The sequence below is a fragment of the Clupea harengus genome, chromosome 8 (assembly GCF_900700415.2).
Source record: "Clupea harengus chromosome 8, Ch_v2.0.2, whole genome shotgun sequence".
Classification (NCBI taxonomy): Eukaryota; Metazoa; Chordata; class Actinopteri; order Clupeiformes; family Clupeidae; genus Clupea; species Clupea harengus.
The window spans coordinates 25,422,605-25,434,530 of NC_045159.1; the positions used below are offsets into that span (position 1 = coordinate 25,422,605).

At 46.3% G+C, this 11,926-nt stretch overlaps 1 protein-coding gene across 3 annotated transcripts in view; it reads right to left on the reverse strand.

Annotated features, from left to right (window-relative positions):
* zmp:0000001168 (signal-induced proliferation-associated 1-like protein 1) overlaps positions 1-8,993 on the reverse strand; it is a 44,338-nt gene extending 35,345 nt beyond the window's left edge. For 2 of the 3 annotated variants that reach the window (XR_004164170.2, XM_031572476.2), the window contains exon 1: positions 8,469-8,992. The gene's annotated coding sequence lies outside the window, so the exon portion shown is untranslated. Of the gene's footprint in view, positions 1-8,468 lie in introns of all 3 variants that reach the window. The other variant, XM_031572475.2, reaches the window with a different exon arrangement.
* Positions 8,994-11,926: the final 2,933 nt, after the last annotated feature.

An 11,926-nucleotide genomic window follows, 5' to 3' on the forward strand; every position in this document is an offset into this window, starting at 1 on the left:
ATGTTAAGTGGTATAGCAATGTAGTATAGCCTACAGTCACCGATACTGTATTGGCTGAAAATGTACTGGACCTACAGTATGTTTACTGCCTATTCCAAGATGCCTGATAAAGGTATCATTGTGAAGGAGCGCTCAAACAATCACAATCTTTGGGTATGTTCCAGGAAATCCAGGTTCTGGCCCTCATGTTTGTGAACCTTGGATGTTTCTAAATAACTGCCTTAACAACCAGCTCAGGAATGCTTTGGAGGATGGCAATGGGGACATAGATGTCAGCATACCTTACATTTCTTTCATTCCAGCAGATGCTAAACTGTTCATCTTTGTAATGGGCTAGTGTGAAAAATAACAGATTAGTGAGTCTTGTCAGGGGGTTACTTGATTTTTGTGACTGGCTGTTTGGGAACTTGAATAGTCCTCCAGTAACCATAGTAATCACAGAAGGCTCTCTCTGAGCTGATTTTAGTTTGCAGTAGATGGAGTTGGTGAGCATAAAGATGATTAGCAGAAGGCTAACTCTCCAACTCTAGAAGTATCTCTAACAAGAAAGCTAGATTTCGTCAGAACTTTTAGCTTAATTCGATTAAACCATTTACTTAATTTGTCTCTCCACTCTGGCTTAAAAACATTTTTAAAAATACAACTGTCATAATGAGAAGTCCTGCTGCCTAGCCAGCATCACGTTGCTCCTCTTACTTTTAGTGAGTGCTCAGAACACAGCCCTCCACACTCACGGCCACGACGGCAGGCAGTCCTCTCCTGCCACAGCGCCTGAATGCGAAGCCTACATCACTGCCAAAGGAACTGGGTGGATCTGCGCCACTGCGTCGGGTATTAGTGCCTCTGATGGATGGGGAAGGTAAGGCCTGACGGGAGATTAAAACTAGGGCTTAACAGGAGCACTCGACTCAGCGTGCAGCTCTGACGCTGGCACTGCCAGAGCCCGGTCCCTGGCCCACGGTGCCCTCCGAGGTCACACACGTCCACGCTGCCTGTCATGTGTCTTGGACGGCTGAGTGACGCGGAGGGCACGGGCGGATGTCCCGGCTGCAGCAGGACAAGCGTGAAACAGATCTGTCAATGCGACAGCACGCTGCTCTTCATGGGTGAAATCCACCCCCCCCCCCAACCCCCAACCCCCAAATTCCCCACCCATCCCTTCCCATCCCTTCATCCATCCATCCATCCTCCAAAGCCAACGCTTATAAAAGATTCAGAGGATGTTTCCACACGTATTCCCTTTTCTCCACTGTGTGTTGTTTAAATGAACAGACAACCGAATGTGTTTGTAACTAGTTTGACAGTAGTGTCTCTGAAAGTGATATTTTTTGCAGCTTAAATGACACTCGCTCCTTAGTTGATATTCTGCATAGCTTTTGTGCCATTTGGATAAGCTGTAGAGATCCTGTGTGAGAGCACGCAGAGTCTTCAGAAGTGCTGTGGGTTCTTTTTTATGAGAGGTCTTCAGATCTGGGGATTGTATGCTGGAGTAGCAGTCTGTTGTGCTCTCATCTTACAGTAACACGCCATATCAATGTGGAAGTTAATCAGGAACTATGGGGACCTTAAAAACTCTTTCGGCATGCAAATAGGGTGCTACTTAGATGTCAACTGACAGTCTGTGAAACCCAGAGGAAATGTGGAGTTTCTCTCATGAACAATATGATGCAATACACCTACCATAACCACACCACCATCACAAACTTAATCTCTACCACATCCCCTCTTTCTCACATTCTCTCTGCCCCCTCCACACTGTCTCTCTTTCTCTCTGCCCCCCTCTCCCTCTCATTGCGCAGTCAGTCGCTGGGCTGGGCATGGCAGGAGAAATGGCAGAGGGACGTAAATCTAAGGGTGACTTCAGTGAGCGATTGAGAGAGAAGGAAAGAGAGAGAGAAAGAGAGAGGGAGTGGGGGAGAGAATGAGAAAGAGAGAGAAGGAGAGAGAGAGGGAGGGAGAGAATGAGAAAAAGAGAGAAGGAGAGAGAGAGGGAGCAAGGGAGAGAATGTGAAAGATAGAGAAGGAGAGGAAGAGAGAGAGAGAGGGAGTGGGGGAGAGAATGAGAAAGAGAGAGAGAGTGGGGGAGACAATCAGAAAGAGATAGAGAGGGAGTGAGGACGAGAATCAGAAAGAGAGAGAGATAGAGAGAGGGAGTGGGGAGAGAATGAGAAAGAGAGAGAAGGAGAAAGAGAGAGAGAGAGGGAGCGAATGAGAAAGAGAGAGGGCTGAGCTCCCATCAACTGAGTGGCGGCAGAGGACAGGTGACAAGAAGGAGTCTGGGCATTTGTGCTGCAAGCTGATTAGAGGCTTGGCTGTGTGGCTTACACTGCCAACACCATACTATCTCTGCTAGCACGTCCAGGATGTGTGTGTGTGTGCTGTTTCTCAAAGCTCGCCTCGCCTTCTCCTCTTTCTCCCTGTTAATCATCATCCAGGGAGAGGGAGTTTCAGTCAGCATGCAGAGCTTCATCTACAAAATGGCCTCCATAGGTGAAAGACTGATGCCGATTCATTTGATTATGTCTATTTTTTCTTCTTCATGTATTAAGACGTACAGATTTAGTGTTTTAGTGTGTAAGTGTGAAACATAATCCAATGACTACATACATCAATAGAATACATTCACTGTTGTTTAGCATAATATGGCTATTCTTCACTGGCTGACTTTCTGCATCATGAAAGCATTGCACAGGTTCTATTATAAAACACCAACTGCAACATAGGCTACACCTGTGATGAACAAAGAAATATCCTCATCCAGTGCTAAACGAGATCTCTAGAAGGCTGTTATTTCCATACTATCATATGGAAATAAGATTAACAGTATGTCTGAGGTCGTCTGCTGGGTGTTTAAGCGGAGATGTTATTTGGTAGGCAAAATGGCAGTGGCATGGCCACAGCAAGCAAAGAGGTGGAGCTGAAATTTGATTCAGTGCCGTTTGAGCCTTGGCTCTGGTGACTGGCTCGTGGGCACTGGCCCTGGTCAGAAAAAAAAGATGCACTTTCAAAGTCATCACTGGCACTGTCACCAGCACAAGTACATTTTACTAAATCAGCCTCTTTACATGAATAACACAATGATACAGTACAAGATACAGGAAGTGTTCACACTCATGCTGTCACTCCACTTCCTCATCGAGCCATTTTTTTTTACTAGCCAGTAAAGAGAAAGCCGTGGCGTGTGTGTGCCAGTGTTCTTGCATGTGTGTATGTGAGTTCCTGTGTGTGTGTGTGTGTGTGTGTGTGTGTGTGTGTGCGTGTGTTCGTGTTCCTGCATGCATGTGTGTCTCAAGCGTAGCTTGTGCCTGTGCCATCTAAACTCACACCCAGCCAGGGGCGTAACGACAGGCCCGAGCTGGAAGGGGCACCCCAAGGACAGCTGATTATGTGAGTCCACAGCAACGACAAATTTCGTGAGAACCCCATTGAAATCAATGATTTTGCGGAGGAGACTACAATGACATGTCTAGGAACCCCCTGAGGGGTCCCCATACCGTTAACTTGCTTAGGGCTTCGTGGGGCTAGAGTGTAGCAACACCGTGGAACGCAACGTCCGTCACACTCTTCAAAACGAAAGCGCAGGCCACAGGAGGGGAAGAGGAAAAAGAATCTGTTTGTCCCTGCAGATAACTGGAATGTCAATTCTAACAAGAGCTAGCTAGCTAGTAACTTAATAATGAGTGTGTGCTGTTTAGCTTGCTAGGTGTTTTGTAAGGGGTTTACATTGAAGTTCTGGCTGCAAGTTATTTCCTTCCTTATTTTCTTACGTTATACGTAAACGGCAGATATTTTATGTAACATGGTTGTTCAGGAGAGTAAAAAGCTTTAGCATACGCTAGGATGTAGCCAAGGCTGTGGATTAAGAATAAGAATTTAATGAAGATCTTAAAAACAGGCCTATTGGTGGATGTGAACTGTGCTGGTATTGTTCTCTCCAAACCAATATAAATAAAATCTGTTTCAAAGCAAGCAGACCAAATACAACTATGTTCTTTTTTCTGAAGGAGAGTTTCTTAATGCATCCCAATAAGTAGACCAACACGTCTCCACATATAGGCTAACTAAATAACTAGGTAGGATCAGTTTATCCCAGTATGAAGATGCCAGTGACTTCTTACATTATTCTGTATAGGGTGCCCCCACACACACATTTTTAGTTATTACAATTATTGTAATTGTAAATATTTGTATTTATTCTGGACTTTAAAGATACAAATGGCACAGATAGCCTTTGTAGATGTGTAGACGGTGGGGGTTAGTGGGTCCGTGCTGAGACTTTAGCTTGGGGCCCACTGAGTCCCTAGGAACGCCACAGCAAAATGTATTACCTGCAAATGTATTTCTTTTTTAAATATGACTTCATACGCTGCTGAAATGAGTTGGGAAATAGATGAATGGACAGACGGTTCAAAGTTACTGTAAGATGAGAGCAGGATAGTGTTGCTGCCGCCTTTCTCCTATTCAATTGGCAGTCAGTAACAGATCACGACAAGCTAGCTGGCTAGAGATTGAATTAAAAGTGCAAAGATGTAGAAAGAAAGCTCTCTGGTTTTAAGAGTCTATGAATTGAGAAAGAGGAACAGACAACAGCTGTCAGAAAAGAGCCGTTTAGGTTTGTTGCCATCTTATGGTTGTGTGGTTACCCTTGCTAATAGAAAATCTGATGGGGTGTAGTTGCTTGTTCAATGCTGCAGATGCTCAGTGAGCAGACCATTACAGTCACCACAACTCCAGGTTTGGCACTGCCTTCATGCCACGGTTATAATGTCATTGAGGAAATCACTGAAGCAGCTCGCCTCCGCCATTTACTTCTTGAAACTATCACATGTTGCAAAGCAACAGCAAACAAAACTAGTGGCCTGCTATCGATACAACATGTTTTAAATATAAATGACTATATAAATATTTGTAAAACTTATAGTGATAGACACAATGTGTAAAACATATAGTTATAGACACAATGTGTAAAACATATAGTTGGCAAAAAAATTTTTTTAAATGAAATCTTAAAATAAGTGTAATACATTGTTATGGTTGACCTACAGATCCCTTTTTGCTTTGGTTCCTGCAGACGTGATATCCCTCCGGCCCACCCGATCTAATATCTCTGGCCCCACTATTACTGTGTTTGAGTGCGTCTATGATGTGCGCTTACACTGGGGGTGGGCCTCCCATGCCCCATCATCCACCGGGAGCTGGAGTTGGGTTTAATTGATTACGCCAATGAGCGTCTCCACAATGCCCCCGACTCCAGCTTAGAGTGGCATGCTACACATTCCCCTGTCAACTTGTACACACACACACACACACACACACACACACACACACACACACACACACACACACACACACACACACACACATGCCCCAGCACACACAATCAGACATATATGCACAGCAAAACCCAATATTCCCTGATATGCTTTGTCCTAACAACAATGGCAGCTTTCCCCCCTTATATAGGGTGCTATAGCTGTGGCTGTTATGACAATGGCAGTGCTATATGCTCACACAGACATATTTATGCGTTCACACTGGAACTAGTTCTCATCATTTGGGTCAAAACATCTAATATTTAAGGCCACCGTTTTAGCACGCTCTAAGTATAGCGCCGCGATTTCGAGAGCAGAGCACCCTGACTCTAATGAGAACAGCCACATTTCCCACAGACACCATTTTAACGCCACTCACGTCTACTTCGCCAGGACTCAGTAAATAGCCTGAAAACCCACCGCTCGCTTCAAAGGGGAGCAGCTCAGTAAATAACTGAACACTGCGCTGAGACTCCTTGACACAGTATGGATGATGTGTAGACACTGATTACTGACTGATGATATGGATTATTTAACATAGACACTGTGTTCATACAGACCAAAGACTGGTCAACAGCCCCCAACAACAGTCAACATTCGACAAAATCAGTTGTTTTGTTGTTTTCTTTTTGCCTTGCACGTCTATGCTGAAATCAACAATATACAGTAGCATTGTGCTAAACTGAACTGTGTGCAACCCTATAATATGTGAAATAATGTCTTACGTAAAACTATTCAGGAAGTACAGCATTGGAAATGTCTTTCGAGGTCCACTCAACGTATTAGCGGGGTTTTATAGAATGGACTGAATCTACTCAATTGTGATGGACCATCTGCTCAGAACAGACCCCTGATTGTCAGTCGTTTCTGTCTCTCTCATTCAGCTCAGTAACTTTAACGGTAGATTAGAAGCACATTTTCCTGTTTAATGTATGTAAATGAACATGTTAAGGCACAATGTGGAATATCAAAGGCAGCCTCATTCACATTTGTAATGGGACATTCAAGCACCACAGAGGCTTAATGGCACAATGACAACAAAGCTCTCTGACACCAGCGCATTCTGAGTGCAGGGCCTGCGGCCTGTGTGTTTTGTATATACATACGTGTGTGTGTGTGTGTGTGTGTGTGTGTGTGTGTGTGTGTGTGTGTGTGTGTGTGTGTGTGTGTGTGTGTGTGTCTGTCTGTGTGTGTCTCAATGCGTTTGTATACATCACCTTACCTCACCAAAACAATCAATCCACTGCCTTTGTTGCGCAAAGCACACATCAACTCCTCAGTCAATAAGCACACAGCACACACATCAGCACATGTGTATTTCCCCCATTTTCAGTAAGCTAGGCTGCCGGCTTACACCACACCACCAACTGACATATGTCCTTGCATTTGAGATAAATACGGCCGGCTTCTGCACGCCCCCAGCCGAGCCCACTCACTGCGAGCTTTAGATGCTGACCAGCACATGCTGGGAGTCTATTACCAGGAGATAAACGACCGTCATCCACACACACCAACGCGCTGGCCCACATCCTATCGGCGGCCACATCTGTTCCAAATCCCAGAGTCACAGAGCCAGATGAATAACGTCACACCCTCGGCCGATCTTTGGGTGGGGGGGGGGTGCGGAGGGTGGGGGGGGGATGACACGCGGCACCATAGATACACCGGGCCACGCTGGAAAATCTGGATTTGCATTTGGGGGTCGGGGTGGGGGTGGGGGCTGGATGGGGGAGTTGGGCGGGGGGGGGGGGGGGGGGGGGAGGGGGGCTATTAGACTCAGGGCTGGAGAATGAGATAGCAAAGAGATACAATAGAGAAAGCATCCAAAGCTGACGTCTGCTCCAGCAGCACGTCTGATCTCGAGGCATCCATCACTATCTGAGACGCTCCTGCCGCTACCGCTAACGCTAGCGCTAACGCTGCACTGACAGACACAATGGACACCGAGGATGCCGGTCTGTGTGGCAACAGAATGCAATGGAAGCCTCCACATGGTCCTACGGTCCACAGTCTTATATAAGGAGCCTGTCTGCCTTTGCTCTCGTTCTCGGCACAGATCCCCTGTTCACTCCTCTCACACACATCCATCCCTCTCCCCCTCTCTCTGATGAGCGCACTGCTGCCCACCCCCCTACCCCCCCCAACTCCCAAACTAACAGAGAAACTGGGGGGGTGGGGGGGGGGGGGCTCCTCTTCTGTGCCACCTTGAAAATAACATCCTATTCTAGTGGCAGTGGCGGCAGCAGCACAGCACAGCAGCCACAGCACAGCAGTCCTCCATTCCATTATTGTCTTTGCATATTACATGCACTGCCCTGACAATCCCTCCTCATCCACACAAATCCCTAAACCAAAAGAACAAAAACACACACACACACACAGACAGACAGACAGAGACAACTGCTGCAGCCTTTCCCCCATCTCAAACCACAACAATACACCGGTGAAGAAAGAGAGAAGGAAATGGAATTGGGGAATTGGGGGGGGCATTTCCCACTCGTCTTACCTTTTTGTGTCTGCCTCTCTCTATCTCCCCCCTCCTCTTTTTCACATTCTCTCTCTCCATCCTTCAGTCATGCTCTCTCTCTCTTTCTCTTTCTCTTTCTCTTTCTCTTTCTCTTTCCTTCCTCTCTCTCTCTCTTCCCTCCCTCCCTCCCATCCACCACCTGGCCCACATCTCTGAGCCCTGCGGCTCGAGGAGAAGCCCTACAGCAAGGTCTGCTGCAGTGGCTTCACGTCAATGTCATAACAGCGCTTGGCAAAGGAGCGACAAAAAAAAAAAAGAAAAAAAAGAGAAGAGGAGACAACAGCACAGCGCTGAGGTCGCATGCTCGCGCTACCCTAGCCTACCTCGCGCATCATTTCCTCTTGTGTTGACACGTCCTGCTCTTGCTCGCCGGCCTCTTGTGCTCTCGACGGCTCTTAGAGCCCAAGCGATAAAATGGGCAGCACACACACACACACACACGCACACACACGCACACACACGCACGAGAGAGATGCCAGGCTGGTCTGGTCCGAGCACGGACACTAGCTGTGCTCCAGCAGCATCACTGAGAGTGAGGGTGAGGGGAGGCACGAGGCCGTCTGGAGGAATCTGAAAGGGAAGAAAGAACGGAGGAGGAGGTGTGGGGGGGGGGGGGGACGACGACTTACCTCCACATCTCATCTCATCTCCAGCACGATCCAGCTTTCTTCTTTCATCCCGTTCCTCTCTGTCGCTCCCTCCCCCCTTCTCCTCTTGACAGCATTTCTCCGCTTATCTATCCCCCCTTCTCTCGCCCTCTCTCTCTCTCTCTCTCTCTCTCTCTCCTCAGTCAGAGGTCGCTTTTGTTTCCCCCCTCGCTTCGGGTTCCTGCCAGCCGCGTCTCTCTCTCTCTCTCTCTCTCTCTCCCTCTATCTCTCTCTCCCTCGCTCCCTTCCTCGCGGTAAACGCACGGCAAAAAAATCCTCTGTGGTCATTCGGGGCTTAGGTGCTGGCTCTCCCCATCCCGTTGTTGTGTGAAAAGAGGCAGGTTGATTCGTTCTCTCCTTCCTTCTCTCTCTCTCCCTCTGCCTCCCTCTCGCTCACTTGCTCTCGCGCACTGACTCTGTTCCATTCACATCACACTAAAGCCAACCCCCCTCCTCCCTGAGCGACGCACAGCTCTCTCTCTCTCTCTCCTCCCCCTTCCTCCCTCACCCTCTGTCAGAAAAAAAGCAGAAGCCACACACAGCAGTAGGAAGGAGATTCTCTCTCTCTCTCTCTCTCTCTCTCTCTCTTTCTCTCTCTCTCTCTCTCTAGCTAATCCGTTTTCTAGACTAATGGTTGGATGATTAGGGAGACCAGATTAAGCTACCAATGACTAAGTGCACATTGCCAGTCAGCTGGTGTGTGCCACTCCGAGCACACTTGAAGGCTCCGTGGTCATGGGTTTGGTGAGGAGGAGAGGGTGGGCGGGGAGTAGCCTGGACAGAGGTGTGGGCTCAATGGCTCTTCCCCCTAAACCCTAAACACCACTGCTCTCAACAGCCGGGACAACACACAACACACAACACACAACACACAACACACAACACACAACACACAACAAACACTTGATGGTAATGAGGGTAAGCTTGTGCACCAGGCTGGAAGACCCCCCTTGGGCCTACCCTCAACCCCCTTCCAGAGGCCGAACGAACGCCCCACCGGTGCCGAATAATGCCCCCTTCTCCAGACCACCAGTACCCCCCCCCCCCCCTCCCCTCCCAGCATCCTCCGTGGTCACCCTCTTCTCACCTAGACCTGCCTTCATCTGGTTGTGCCATCGCGCCAGACCAGCGGTGTCACTCGACTGCCATGACCGAGGAAGGAAAATGTTTGTGAGTGAAGAATTAGGAATTGTGCTGGGGCTTTTGTGAGCCTGTGACTGGAGCAAATGAGAGCATTATCACGGCGGATTATACCGCTTTCAATTTGTCTCCTCTGCTCTGGTCTGCTCTGGATCGGCAATATTTTCATCTCCTTTTTTTCAGATGGATTTTCCTATCAGGGGGCTCTTAGGAACTGGCAATATGGTATTAAATGCACACACACACACACACACACACACACACACACACACACACACACACACACAGACATACACACACACAGACACACACACACACACACACACACACATACACACACACACACACACACACACACACACACAGACAAAACCCCTATGGCACTGTAATCTTCCAGGCCCCAATGTTTAGTCTTACTTTTTTGTCCATGCAACAAATTGAGTAATTAAAAAACTGGACAACTCAGGTAATTTCATATGAGTGACTGCAGTGAGAAGTGACGCATCAGGAATGGATCACTTCTAGAAACTGGGTCATAGTATCAGTGGAGTTTTGCACACGTCCCTGTTTTGAAGGGCAAGCAGGCCGTGTTTTTCCCAAAAATGTCTGTCCACTTTAAAAAATTGCCCTCAGTTTATGGGCCAATGAGGCAGAAGCCTTCTGTACTAACTGAAACCACTAACAGCCATTTGGCCTTAGTTAGATCAATGAATCAATGAGTTTGGTCAAGTTTGTCACAAAAATGAGAATGGGGAGGGAGGGACCACAGTCAGCTCTTGTGAGTTTAGGTGAACCACCAGCTAAATGTGTGATTCTGTTGCTTATGTTCTTTGAATACTGGTAAGCTCAGTCATTTTTAGGCTACACAGACAAAAGTCCTAGACACACCCAACAAATGGAGGGTCTTTCTTGTTTTCATTTGCTCATTCTTTCTTTCTTTCTCTTTGTCATTACCACATTTATGAATTTACTAGAGGCAAACAATAAATAGACATTAACTGGTTTAGGAAAGTCTGGGCTCTTTTTCAGTGAGACACACACACACAAGACATAAACAACCAAGGGGATGACAATAAATCTGTAACTTCTAAAATGAATATTAAATAGGAACAATATGATGAAAGCTTAATATAGCCTCTGGTTTCCCAGCTTCAAGGGATATATTTCAATACACTAATGTGGTGAGGACGAATTAATAAAAAGTATTATAGCGACATCTATCGCATACGACTAGAAGTGCATATGACAAAACGCGGAACAGCTTCTCCGTGTGGCGATAGCGTGAAGCACACATGCAATGTCCAGAGATTTGAATGACTGAACGCAGAACGTTTAGGATAGAATTTCATCAACCCCCTGATTCACCCACAACGTAATATCTTTGTAAATTAGTGCCTGAAAACAGAATCTCAACAACAAATCTCTCCGTGATGTATTTTTGTTTTGTATTGTAAAATGTACATTACACCCTGCATATTACTCTGGCTATTACTAGAGGCCATGTCACATATCAAATTCATCTCCATGGTTCCTCCATCTAGAGCACAAATAATGGCCTAAACGATGATCATAATGACAACAGCAACAAAGCACTTCAAATACTCTCTTCTTCATAAATACATTGGCTGGGTTTGAATTCAAGAAAAATTCAGATACAACTTAAAGACCATGCAGTGGCTCCCAAGGCTAGACAGTGCTGCTGTGAGAGTCATGTGACCCTACCACACACCGAGAATTCAACAGCATAGCAGCGGACACAGGAGCACACAGAAGAACCCCAGGAGGGGGCAGCAAACTCCATGCAAAATTGAAATAATTAGGTAGAACATTAACACCATAGCCAAAGACAGAGCAACAGAGGATTTTTGTACATCAATAATTGGGAACATTATCTGCATAGATATATAAATATTAGATGTATCCAATAATTTGTCGTACCCTACAAAAAACTAAGATGATTATGGGGTAATAAGGATAGAGGGGAAGATGATGAAATTACTGCGTGCGATTACAGATTCCGCATCTAAGTAAGAGTGGCAAGAAATAAAGCAGAGCTAGAACTCTTTTTTGATTCACACATGAGAACATAATAGTTTAAGTGGGAACAGCACTTGTAGTTTTCATAAGAATTTCCTTCAGGCATAAAATAATGTTTTGATTATATACGCTTTATTTCCAGCAAAACGTATTTCCTTAAATGTGACGATTTAATCAGCCATCTGTCCATGAAACATATTTTAAAAATATTATCATAACAAACTTTTCATAACCCCTCTGAACATGGGCATGTTTCATTGTTT